The following is a 14,252-nucleotide window of genomic DNA, read 5'->3' on the forward strand; positions in this document are numbered from 1 at the left end:
CTCACACGATATTAAATGTATTACAATGAAAATAATTTAAATAACTAAAAGTCAAAATTTAATTAACTAATAAATCTAACTGACAAATAAAATTCAGAAGTCTTACATCCGTTGAACCTCAAACAATAGTCCTATAAAATATAGTAATAAATTCAAATTTAAATTATGTTAATATTGTTAAATCTTACTTTTTAATCTCACTCTCAAAGTAATACTTGCATTCACAACTAAGTATCAGAATTTAAAAAAAAAAGAGAGTAATGAAATTGACAGTCTAGTAAGCAATCAACATTTCAATAAGATAATTCATGTGATAATATAAGATGCGATAGTTAAAATATAATTTATCATTAATCAGTATACAAATATAATAAATTTATTTTCAAAATATAAATTCAATAATGTTAGTATCTTTCAAATATTTATATACGTAGTCATATATCTAATTTCAAAACTAATCATATTCAATAATTTGACTCAAAATAAATTTTATTCAACTCATCAGTCTTTAACTATCATTATACTTATACACTATTACAAAACTAGAATATCACACATATACTCTCACCAGATCAAAATACCATACTTATATTTTGTAGTGAGGCTAGAGTACCATACTTATACCCTATGGTTAGATCAGAATACCATACTTATATCCTGTGATTGGGCTAGAATAGAATCATAAGGTCAATAATAGTCACAGTGTCAATGTATAAACCCCAATTAGTAGGATTCAAAACATAATCAGACTAAGTCCAAATTCGATTCGTATCAAAATTCTTTTCATAAAATAACATATATTTCATAATCTATTCAAAATATACATATTCGATATCAAATCAATAAGCAATTATAAAAGTAGACTAAGAAATATTACTTCAAAATTTTATATCCATTTCCATTCAAAATATATTTTCATAAAGTCATAATTATATATAAATCAATGAAGAATTTATTCTATGTTCAAAATAATATTATATAAATAAAAAATCTAAAGATGGTGGATCATTACTTACCTCACATGTACTCCAATTAATCCAAATAATTCTATATATTTTTTTAAAATCTTCAAATAATAGATCATATCGCAATATCCTACTTTAGATATCTTCTTGTCTATATGACTACACATTGCCTACAATGGTGGTGGCTTGCATCCAACGAAAACAAACCTAAATCATTAGTGAAACATTGAGTCAAAACTTTGATTCTTGATTGGGAGGTTGGAGAAGACCTCCCCCTTTAAATAGAGTTAGACTCCCTTTAGACTTTAATTTTCAACTCTGATCAAGAGTCCATCGAGAAAGAAGACTCCCACTAGGAGTTTTCTTTCATTGTTTTTTCCTTTTGTTTTCTATTTTGGGCTTGAACTTGGTTTCTAGGTCAATCAAATGGATAGCATCTACTTTTATTAGGACTAGGTCATCACAACACAGATCTTAAAGGGCTTCATCTATGATCCATTCATCTATATAGATCTCAAAGCACTCATTTCTCTATCATCCATTTACCCATATAAATTTGAAAGCACTCCATCATCTATCATCCATCTACTTGCATGGATCTTAAACCACTCTATCCTCAGTCATTCATCTGCTTGCATGAATCTTTAAAGCACTTTGTCCTCTATCATTTATCTACTTAAAAAAAATCTTGAAGCACTCCATACTTTATCATCCATCCGTCTGCATAGATCTCAAAGCATTCAGTCTTTATCATTTATCCACTTATACAATCTCAAAGTACTCCATTCTCTATCATTCATCTATTTATATGCATTTCAAATTGTTTCATCCTTTGTCATCCATCTACTTATACAAATCTTGAAGTGATATGTCTTCTATCATCCATCCATTTATATAGATTTTAAAGCACTTCATCCACTATCTTCCATCATCCTACATAGATCTTAAATTACTACATCCTTTGTCATTTATCGACCTACATAGATCTCAAAGGACTCCATCTTCTGTCGTTCATATGCCTGCACTGATCTTAAAGCACTCCATCTTTTGTTATTCATCTACTGCATATATCTCAAAGCACTCTAGCCTCTATTATTTATCTGTTGTTGCCCAACTATGCAACCCAAGAGGGGGGGTGAATTGGGTTTCTAAGAATTTTAAGCTTAACTAATGACTTATGAGAAATATTTGACAAAGCTAAATAGATAGAGTGAGTAGAATTAATTCAAGGCTAATAGCAAGAGCAAGAATGCAAGAAAATAATGAAGAGATAAAGAAGAGCAATTAGACACACACCAAACACAAGGATTTATAGTGGTTCGGTGCCAACCTTGCACCTATATCCACTTCCAAGCTCCTACTTGAATTTCAATCCACTAATCTTGTATTCAACCCGAATACAAATGTGAAAACTCCGACTCTAGCTATCCCAAGCTAGACCACTTATTTCACGGGTACAAGCCAACCCAATACACTCCGATTCTAGGTTCGGATCAACCTTCCCTTTTTTGGAACCCTCCAAAATAAAACCAATCACTCAAACTGAGTATAACAATATAGCACAAATAAGCACAGAAAGCTCCTTAATGAGCGAATATAACTTTAAATATACTTTACTAAGAGAAGAAGACCCTTTTTGATTTTCTCAAGGTGGTTGGAGACTTGAATGTGCACTTGAGGAGTTGGTGAGCTTGGAAAAGGCTTCTTGAAGGCTTTGAATGAGCTCTTGCTTAGGGCTGAAAAGTTTGCTTGAAATTCCTTTTTCAAAATCTCTCACTTGATGCTCTTTGATTCCACCTTTTTGTTCTTTTATAGCTTTAAGAAATAGAGAAAAATATTCTGGACTGAAAAAGAGCCGTTAGACTGCATTAAATGAGCATTAAAAGTATTTAAAAGGGTTAAAAACTAGCCGTTGTGGAAAAATCCGTCACAGGGGTCGACTCATGAGTCGACTCATGCCTGGGGGTCGACTCATGGGTCGACCTCTGTGGAAAATCGTCACAGAAGTGAACGGGATCCATGGTTCTGTAAAACTGGCAAAAAACCCGCAGAGGTCGACTCATGAGTCGACTCATGCCTTGGGGGTCGACTCATGGGTCGACTCACAGGGTGTGCCAAGTCTGTGCCGGCCAGAAATTTCAGCGTGCCAGTCATCTCATGTGCCATGAGTCGACTCATGGGTCGACTCATGATTTTCAATCATGCATATCTTTCAAAATACAAGTCCAAAATCAATAAAATTTTCACCATTGGATCACAAATTTTTTTGTTCTATCATTTGATACTATCAAATCAGGATTTTGATAAAATTATAATTTTGCCCCTGAAGAGCAATAAGATTTTTCAAGTGAGAAATATTAGTACCCCTTCAACTGCTTTGTAATCATCAAAATCAATCTAAGGAGCAACAATCTCCTCCTTTTTGATGATGACAAAATATTTGAACAAAGCATTTATATGAATCAATGATCATGAATTTCAAAGGGATGAAATGCATTACAGGTAGTTTTGAAGATAAATAGAAATTTACTACAACTTATAAGTGCATTTGCATGAAAAAAAGATTGATTCTTTTGGCATGTGATACATGTGCCCATTTGCATAATAATTTGCCTATTGCTTAATGATTTGAAAATTTGCTCATTTGATTATGTGATTTTGGTATCAGAGTAGAAAATTTATTTTTGTTATCAGAGCAAAGCAGAATTTACATTAGGATTTGAAAATTACGTGTTTCAAAATATCTCATTTGCTCATTTGCTTGTTTTTCAAATTTCTTAGCATCTTGAAAATTCGCTCATTCTCATTTGATTATTTAGTTTTAGTATCAGAGCATGTTTAACAATTAAGTGTATCAATGCATGTCTAAGAATTAATTTTAAAGCATGTCAGAGCATGTCAAATTTTAAGATGTATCAGAGCATGTCTAATTTTAAAGCATATCAAGCATGTCTTAGAAGTAATTTTAAAGGTTGCTCAATTGCTTTGTGCTTAGCAATTCACTCATTTTGTTATCAATTGCATTTTTGATATTTTAATTTCTCCCAATTCACTCATTTTATTTTTAAGTCTTTTATTTATCTTTCTTTTGATACTTTTGCTTAGCAATTCACTCATTGTATTTTTTTATCTTGCTTTTTAAGTATTTAATTCTTTTTTATTTTCTTTAATTTCTCTCCCTTTTTGACATCATCAAACATTGTTAACTCCCCATCTTTTTTGAATACATTTTCTCTTTAGTGTTTCTTCAAACTTCTTGTGCTAATCATTAATGTTTACTCTCCCTGAATACAGCAATCATAAAATAAAATATGCCATTGAGTACCATAGATATGAATTAACAACAAAGAGAAGATATATAATCAAAAGATGATTGATACCATTACAAAGAGTAGATATATAATTAAAAGATGATTGATACCATAGTTGTTTCAATACATATTCCATAATATAAAAGTCAACTAGTTAATATCATTACATGACCCAAAAGATAGATCCTAGAAAGAACAACAGACAAGACTAGCTACAAGGATCTAGTAGAGCTCATGACTAGATGGATCAGAATCAGATGTATCAGAGATGGGGTGGGGAGATGATGGATCACGACCAAGGACTCGTCCTCTACCCCGTCTGCCTCTGCCACGAGTGGAGTTGCTGGCACGAGTAGGTGGGCGAGATGATCCTGAAGGCTGAGAGGCTATAGACTGGACTGCAAGAGAGAGCCTGATGGAATCAAGAACGTTCAGAGCTCTCGAAACAGACTGAAGCAGTGCAGTGAACTGTGTAGATGCATGCTCACTAGAGCCTCTGATCTCTCTCCTCAAGAAATCAAATCCACCCTCCAAAACACCTCTGAGTCTGCCAGCCTCCGCAGTTAGGTCTGTGACCTCAATAGTGCACTCCTGTGGCTGAGGATGGGCCAAAGCTAAGACTTGCCCCGCAAGTCAAGTACTCTCCCAGTCAGTCTCAAAATGTAATCCTCAAGCTGCTGAATCCGAACTGACTGATCTATGATCATCTGAAATACAGTGGAGATATGGAGGATCAAGGTTTGATTAGATGCATCTAATGATGTGGATCCCGGTGCAAACACAGAAGTGCTCCACTGACGAGAAAGCAAGGAAGCCACACGTTGAGAAATCTGCTCAATCTGATCATCACCCAATCTGAACTCTGAGGGAGGTGCTCTACTGTCTGGCTGCTGAACTGGTGTGTGCCTCCTGGTGGACTCTGAAGGGCCAGCCTCCGGATCTGAAACAAACTGGATATCTGGAGATGCTGCCCTGAAGTCATGGAGAGGTGATGAGGGACCTTCTTCCTCAGCTCTGTCCTCAATTCTGTCCTCAGCTCTCTCCTCAGCTCTTTCTTCTGTACCCTTGATCCAACCACCATCAATCCTAGTGAATCCCATGTGGTGCAGAGTGTGTTGGTTGATGGTATCAGCGTGAGAAAGCCTAGCAAATGCCTCCCCCTCAAAACTGACTCCAAACCTCCTGAAAACTAGTATGAGGGCCATACCAAAAGGCAGATGTGCCTTGGATCTATTCAGTGTTTCTCTCATGGCCTCAATCATTAAAGCAGGGAGGTTTAAGGGGGTTTGGGTGATCACATGAAATATTATACATATGTCTCGGCCAGAAAGGAGGTCATGTCTACCACTTCTCGGGAAGAAAAGCTTTGTCACTAATTGATGTAGAATTCTCATTTCAATTGACAAGATTTTGGCTTCTAATTTATTTAGACTTCCCGAGTAAGTTCCTCCTAAAATTATATTGATCCCTTCTTCCTTCATTGGGAGTTCCATGTTAGAATATCCCTCACAGGGCAAATGTAGAATCTCTCCCAAAATAATAAGATCTAAGCAGATATCAATTTCCTTAACAGTAGAAGTTACTGTTCCATTGCCATAGTGCAGATTTATATAAAACTCTCTAACCAAGTCTACATATGTAACTTCCTTGAGAGAACAGTAAAATCCCCAACCTTGATTTTTGATCTTTGACCCAAAGGAGAAACCTTCTTTTTCAAAGAATCTAAAGTCCACATTCTTGCCGGTTTCTACCTTTCTGTCAGAGAGAGGAATTTTGCTAGGGCTAAGAGGAGACTGAGAGGGACCTGGTGCAGACGCTGAAGCCGGAATGGGAGCAGAGGAGGTCTGAGAAGCTTGCCTTTTCCTGCGGACGCCTTCTTCCAGCTCACGGACTGATTTCTTTCTTTGAGGGAGTTTCATCTTTGGGGCCATTCTCACCACAAGAGCAAGCAAGGAGACTCGGAAGATCAAATGGGTGAGGAGAAGGAGGGTTATTAGAAGATGGAAAGGGATTTTGGTGGAGAGAAATCATGATTTTGAGAAGAACGGTGGAAGCTAGGGCACGCTCCAACCGCTTCAGTCAAGGGAGAAAGATGCGAAAAGCTCCTTTCCCAAGGGGTGATTTGAGGTGGAGAGGTGATGGGAGAATGATCTTGGGCTAAATCCTTGGTTTTGGAGAGAACGAAGATGAGGACGACGAGTCTTGGAGGGAGGAAGACGAAGAAGAAGGAGGGGTTGGCTCATGAACAGGCTTTAAGTTAAAAAGGAATGAACCCGTGGGAAGTTGGCCAAGAATTTCAAGTATACCATTGGGTCGACCCTAGGGGGTCGACTCATGATTCACAAAATTTCAGAAAAAATATGAATAAATTCTGAAAAAATTCAAAATTTTGGGAGAAAAATTTTTGCTCAATGACAAGTTGTGAGAATGATAATCTTGAGCTTTTAGGTCCAAGAGAGATGATGAAAATTGAGCTCAAAGAAATTTTGACATCGATTCCTTGGAATTGAAAAAATATTTAGGCAAATGGATCAAGAATTCTTAGATTTCTCCTAATTTCACAGAATCTATCCTCACTAAGGGCCTTTGTAAAGATATCAGCTAATTGATTTTCAGTACAAACATAGTTAAGAATTATATCTTTGTTTTGAACATGTTCTCTTATAAAATGATGTCTTATTTCAATATGTTTAGACCTTGAATGTTGAATTGGATTTTTAGTAAGGTTTATGGCACTTGTGTTGTCACATCTTATAGGTGTTTTATTAAGTTTGATACCAAAGTCTTCGAGTTGTTGCTTAATCCACAAGATTTGAGCACAACAACTTCCGGCTGTAATGTATTCGGCCTCAGCCGTAGACAGTGCTACCGAATTTTGTTTCTTGCTAAACCAGGAGATTAGGTTAACTCCAAAAAATTGGCAAGTTTCACTAGTGCTTTTTCTGTCTAATCTACATCCAGCAAAATCAGCATCTGAATATCCTATTAAGTCAATTAATGAGTCTTTAGAGTACCATAATCCTAGAGTTTGAGTACCATTTAAATATCTAAGGATTCTTTTAACAGCATTCAAGTGAGACTCTTTAGGATTAGATTGAAATCTAGCACACAAACAAACACTAAACATGATATCAGGCCTACTTGCAGTTAAATATAATAGAGAGCCAATCATACCTCTATAATATTTTAAGTCTACACATTTACCTTCTTCATCCTTGTCAAGCTTACATGAGGGGCTCATGGGTGTGCCAATTGGTTTGGAGTTCTCCATTCCAAATCTTTTGAGTAATTCTTTGGTGTACTTGCTTTGGATGATGGAGATTCCCTCTTTTGTTTGTTTGATTTGGAGTCCGAGGAAGAAAGTAAGTTCTCCCATCATGCTCATCTCGAACTCCCCCTGCATGAGCTTAGCAAAGTCTTGACAAAAAGATTCATTAGTAGACCCAAAAATAATGTCATCAACATAAATTTATATAACTAACATATCATTTTGATTTCTTTTAATAAAGAGGGTTGTGTCTACATTGCCTCTTGAAAAATTATTATTTAGTAAAAATTTGCTTAGCCTATCATACCAAGCCCTAGGTGCTTGTTTTAATCCATATAGAGCTTTATTTAATTTAAAAATATGATTAGGAAAAGCATGATTTTCAAAACCTGGGGGTTGTTCTACATAGACTTCTTCAGTAATATATCCATTCAAAAATGCACTTTTGACATCCATTTGAAATAATTTAAATTTCATAAAGCAAGCATATGCAAGTAGAAGTCTAATGGCCTCTAATCTAGCAACAGGTGCAAAGGTCTCATCAAAATCAATTTCTTCTTCTTGATTACAACCTTTAGCAACTAATCTTGCTTTATTTCTTATTACATTTTCATGTTCATCTAATTTGTTCCTAAAGACCCATTTTGTGTCAATTATTGAATAATTTTTAGGTCTTGATACTAAAGTCCATACATTATTTCTTTCAAATTGATTAAGTTCCTCTTGCATTGCATTAATCTAATTATAATCATTTTCAGCTTCTTCAATAGTTTTTGATTCAAGATGAGATACAAAAATACAATGATTAAATACTTCTCTAAGTGAAGAACGAGTTTTTACCCCATGCATAGGATCACCAATAATTAGCTCCTTAGGGTGATTGTGAACATACCTCCATTCTTTGGGTAGGTCATTTGTACCTTGAGGTTGTTCTTGATGTTCTTCACCTCTCTCATCCTGTTTGTCTTCATGTTCCTTATCCTCTTGAATTGTTGAATCTTTCAGAGTGATCTCCTTCATTCCTTCTATAAGAGGATCTGCATCATCAACACCTTCATTCTTTCTTGAAGGAAGATCGTTAGATTCATCAAAGATAACATGTATGGACTCCTCTACTACTAAAGTTCTTTTGTTAAAAACTCTAAAAGCTTTACTAGTGGAGGAGTAACCAAGAAAGATTGCTTCATCTGATTTTGCATCAAATTTTCCAAGTCTTTCTTTACCATTATTTAACACAAAACATCGGCAACCAAAAATATGAAAATAAGCAATATTATGTTTTCTTTCTTTCCAAAGCTCATAGGGGGTTTTCTTTAAAATTTGTCTAATCAAACCATGATTTAAAATGTAATATGCTGTGTTGATTGCTTCCGCCCAAAAATATCTTGGAAGGTTGCTTTCACAAAGCATGGTATGGACCATTTCTTCTAAGGTTCTGTTTTTCCTTTCTACTATCCCATTTTGTTGGGGTGTCCTAGGAGCAGAGAAGTTATGGCCAATTCTCTTTTCATCACAAAAGTTTTCAAAGTCTTGATTTTCAAATTTAGTTCCATGATCGCTTCGAATATTTTGAATTGAAAATCTTTTCTCATTAGTGACTTTTCGGTAAAATTTAGTGAAAACATGAAAAGTTTCATCTTTGTGTGCTAAAAAGAAAATCCAAGTAAAACGAGAGTAATCATCTATAATTACAAAATCATATTATTTTCCTCCTAGACTTGTGGTTCTAGTAGGTCCAAATAAGTCCATATGCAAAAGCTCTAAAGGTCTAGAGGTTGAAACAATATTTTTAGATTTAAATGAAACTCTTGTTTGTTTACCTAGTTGGCATGCATCACAAATTCTATCCTTTTCAAAATTCAGTTTTGGTAAATCAAGAACTAATTCTTTCTTAATTAATTTTGAAAGAGAATGCATGCTAATGTGTGCAAGTCTGCGATGCCAAAGCCAACTAGTCTCATTAATTTTAGCATTCAAGGATACTAGGTATTGCATGTTTATTTTGGCTAAATCATTTAAATCTACCATATAAATATTACCATGTCTATGTCCAATAAATTTAATGCCATCATTAATAGGACTAGTTACAATGCAAACAGACGATTCAAAAATAACTTTATATCTTTTATCACAAAATTGACTAATGCTTAGTAAATTATGCTTTAAACCATCTACTAACAAAATATTTTCAATGTATTTGGAGGGAGTGATACCAATGTTACCTATACCGATGATCTTTCCTTTGCCATTGTCTCCAAAGGTGACCATCCCTCCATCCTTAGCATCAAGAGTGATGAATTGGGATTCATCACCAGTCATGTGTCTCGAGCATCCACTGTCAAGATACCATTTCCTGTTTCCTCCTTGGGATGCTAGACACACCTGCAAGCAAAAGTCAAGTTTTTGTTTTAGGTACCCAAGCTTTCTTGGATCCTTTTTGGTTAGTCATAATGGTTCCTTTTGGAGCCCATATTTTCTTTACAGTTGAGTTTGCAGACTTGTTAGAGAAGCAAGTGTATGACTTATGTCCTACTCTACCACATTTGAAGCAAGTAATATTAGAAGACTTGTTACTTAAAGAGTTTACATAAATATTTTTCAGATATTTTTATTTCTTCAAGGGATTATAGCCAAGTCCAGCCTTATCATACATGGCTTTTTGATTATCAAGAATCATATTAAGTTTATTTGAACTCAAGGTAAATTTTTCTACTATTGGTTTTAGCTTGACAATTTCATTATTTAAACTTTGATTTTCTTGAAGCAGGGTAGATTTTTCAATTGAAATATTTTCATTTTATTTCAATAAAGATTGATTTTTTAATTTTAGATCTTTGTTCTTCATCCCTAGTTTCTTTAATTCATCAACTAAATCATAAAAAGCTTCATGTAATTCTTCAAATGTAAAGTCACTAGGAGTTTCAGAAATTACCTCATTTTCGTGTGCCATAAGGCACAGGTTGGCTTGTTCGGTTGAGTTTTCCTCGTCGGAGCTTGAGTCATCACTCGCACTCCAAGTGGCCATCATGGCCTTCTTCTTGTACTTCTTGGGACCTTTCTTCAGTTGTGGGCATTCGGATTTGAAGTGTCCTGGCTTCTTGCATTCGTAGCAGATAAGGGGTTGGTCTTTCTCTTTTTCTTTGCTCTGTTCCCCTTTTGTGAATGGCCTCTTCCTCATCCCTTGTTTCTTTTTTCTCAGAAATTTCTTGAATCTTCGGGTAATGAGTGTCGTCTCTTCATCCTGTTCTTCATCTTCAGTGTCATCAGTTTCTTCATCTGGTGGAGCTGTGGATTTGAGGACAATTGTTCTTTTCTTTTTGACTTCTTTCTCTTGATGTTGCTTCAAGCTTAGCTCATGAGTCATCAATGATCCAAGAAGCTCTTCCATGGGTAGAACGTTCAAGTCCTTAGCTTTTTGGATGGCAGTCACTTTGGCTTTTCAAGTTCTTGGTAAGGACCTGAGAATCTTTCTTACAAGCTCACTGTTAGTATAGGACTTACCAAGACTCTTTAAACCATTAATAATATCAGTAAAACGAGTAAACATTCCAGTTATGGACTCATCATGCTCCATTTTAAATAATTCATATTTATGCACAAGTATGTTGATTTTAGACTCCTTTACTTGATTGGTTCCCTCATGGGTTACTTCTAACCTATCCCATATTTCTTTAGCAGATGAGCAAGTAGAAATACGATTAAATTCGTTAGCATCAAGAGCATAATAAAGAACATTTATTGCTTTAGCATTTAATTGGACCATCTTCTTATCAACCTCATTCCATTCTTTCTCGGATTTGGCTGATTCCTCACCATCTATAATTTTAGTGGGTGTGTGAGGATCGTTCACTATGATACTCCATATATCATAGTCGAGTGCTTGAATGAATATTTTCATCCGAGCTTTCCAATAGGTGTAATTAGACCCATTGAAAAGTGGAGGTCGGTTGGTGGATTGCCCCTCGGCTAGAGAAGTGCCGACATGAGTTGCCATAGATCTTTGGCTCTTTGATTGTTTAGATCAAAGAAGGGCTAGAGCACCGGGCTCTGATACCACTTGTTGCCCAGCTATGCAACCCAAGAGGGGGGGTGAATTGGGTTTTTAAAAATTTTAAGCTTAACTTATGACTTATGAGAAGTGTTTGACAAAGCTAAATAAATAGGGAGAGTAGAATTAATTCAAGACTAATAGCAAGAGCAAGAATGCAAGAGAATAATGAAGAGATAAAGAAGAGCAATTAGACACACACCAAACAAAAGGATTTATAGTGGTTCGGTGCCAACCTTGCACCTACATCCACTCCCCAAGCTCCTACTTGAGAATTTCAATCCACTAATCTTGTATTCAACCCGAATACAAACGTCGGAAACTCCGACTCTAGCTATCCTAAGCTAGTCTACTTATTTTTCGGGTACAAGCCAACCCAATACACTCCGATTCTAAGTTCGGATCAACCTTCTCTTGTTTTGGAACCCTTCCAAAACAAAAACAATAACTCAAAATGAGAATAACAATCAATAGCACAAATAAGTACAAAGAAAGCTCCTTTAATGAGCGAATATGACTTTAAATACACTTTACTCAAGAGAAGAAGATCCTTTTTGGATTTCCTCAAGGTAGTTGGAGACTTGAATGTGCACTTGAGGAGTTGGTGAGCTTGGATTAAAGGCTTCTTGAATGCTTTGAATGAGATCTTGCTTAGGATTGAAAAGTTAGCTTGAAATTCCTTTTTCAAAATCTCTCTACTTGAATGTTCTTCTTGATTCCTACCTTTTTGTCCCTTTTATAGCTTTAAAAAATAGTGAAAATCATTCTAGACTGAAAAAGAGCCGTTAGACTGCATTAAATGAGCATTAAAAGCATTTAAAACGGGTTAAAAACTAACTGTTATAGAAAAATCCCGTCACAGGGGTCGACTCATGAGTCGACTCATGCCTGGGGGTCGACTCATGGGTCGACCTCTGTGGAAAAACATCACAGAATCGAATGGGATCCGAGGTTCTGTAAAACTGGCAAAAAGACCCGCAGAGGTCGACTCATGAGTCGACTCATGCCTTGGGGGTCGACTCATGGGTCGACTCACAGGGTGTGCCAAGTCTGTGCCGGCCAGAAATTTCAGCATGCCAGTCATCTCATGTGTCATGAGTCGACTCATGGGTTGACTCATGATTTTCAATCATGCATATCTTTCAAAATACAAGTCCAAAATCAATAAAATTTTTACCATTGGATCACAAATTTTTTTGTTCTATCATTTGATACTATCAAATCAGAGTTTTGGTAAAATTATAATTTTGCCCCTGAAGAGCAATAAGACTTTTTCAAGTGAGAAATATTAGTACCCCTTCAACTGCTTTGTAATCATCAAAATCAACTTCAGCTGCTGTCGGTCTCCCTCCAATCGGGACCTCTTCAACTGCCGCAGCTGCCGTGACCGACCTTCTAGGGAGGCCGAGCTCCTCCACTTCTGCTCCAGAGGTCTGAGACCTCTAATTTTATACTTTTTCTTTGTTACAATTTTTTTTTCTTTCTCTTGTACTTAAGAATTATTCAATCAATGAAATCGGATTTTTCTTTACAGAGAGCTCCTTTTTCTCCTTCTACTTCCTTTTTTCTTTTCTTTTCTTGCAATGATTTGCATTGTGATGCTCTTGTTTCCTGACAATAGTGCTCTACCGAAGCTCTTCCCCTACCGCAAGGGGTTCCTTTGAAGTCTATGATCCAGGATCTAAGAAGAAAAGTTCGTCACCTGACAAAAAAATCAAAGAAGATGGATGACGAACTTCACAGACTAAGGAAAAGCCATTCGGAAGCCACCATGGAGGTTACTCACTTTCGGAACCTCCATAAAAAGGACTTCATGGACTATAACCGAAAGAAGGCCAACTTCGAGAAGGAGCTTGAGGAACTCCAAAAATGCACCAGCGACCGATCTTGGACTCAGGCCTCCAAGATTAGCTCCCTCGAGGTCGAGTTGGCGACCGCAGGGGAGAAGATCGATCAATTGGAAGGGAGCTCATCTTGGCTTTCAACTCAGGCTGACTACGACTGGAACTGGTCGAAAAAATTCTCCGACCTCCAGAAGCAGCTACAGAACGTCGAGACGAATTACAACACTAATCGAGTCGGCTGGTGCGGGCAAATAGACAACTACAAAAGGAGGCTCAAGTTGACGACCGACGAGATTGCTCGCCTTCAGAAGTAGTTGTCTGAAAGAGCCCAGGCCATTTCGGTTCAAGGCTCCGACGAGCTCCGATCCTTGAGGGGGACCATGGAAGAACTGCCGTGGCCCTTGAAAGGGAGAAGGCCGAACTGCAGCGGCTGAAAATTCAGCTGGCTTATGAGCAGTAGGCGGTCAAGGATGCGGAAGCAGAGTCCGAAGTTCTGAGGAAGAGGCTTCGAAAATCGAAGGACGAAAGCTGACAGTTTCATCAAATGTATCGGGAGATATTTTTAAGAAAGAAGGAACTGGAAGAAGAAGTTGAGAACTTAAAGCAATCCCTGATAATGGCTGGAACTGAGAGTTCGAAGTCAGAAGAAGCCGAGCTTCCTTAGAGCTTCTTTTACCTTTTGTTCCATGTATTCTTTTCTTTTCTTGTTTTTTTTTTTTTTGGCCTTCAAAGGCTTTTGTAATGCTCTCTTTACTAATGAAATGAAAAGAAATTTTCTCATTACCTTGTCTATTCTTGCTCTGAGTTGTCATTTAT

This window comes from Elaeis guineensis, chromosome 10 (assembly GCF_000442705.2).
Source record: "Elaeis guineensis isolate ETL-2024a chromosome 10, EG11, whole genome shotgun sequence".
Lineage (NCBI taxonomy): Eukaryota > Viridiplantae > Streptophyta > Magnoliopsida > Arecales > Arecaceae > Elaeis > Elaeis guineensis.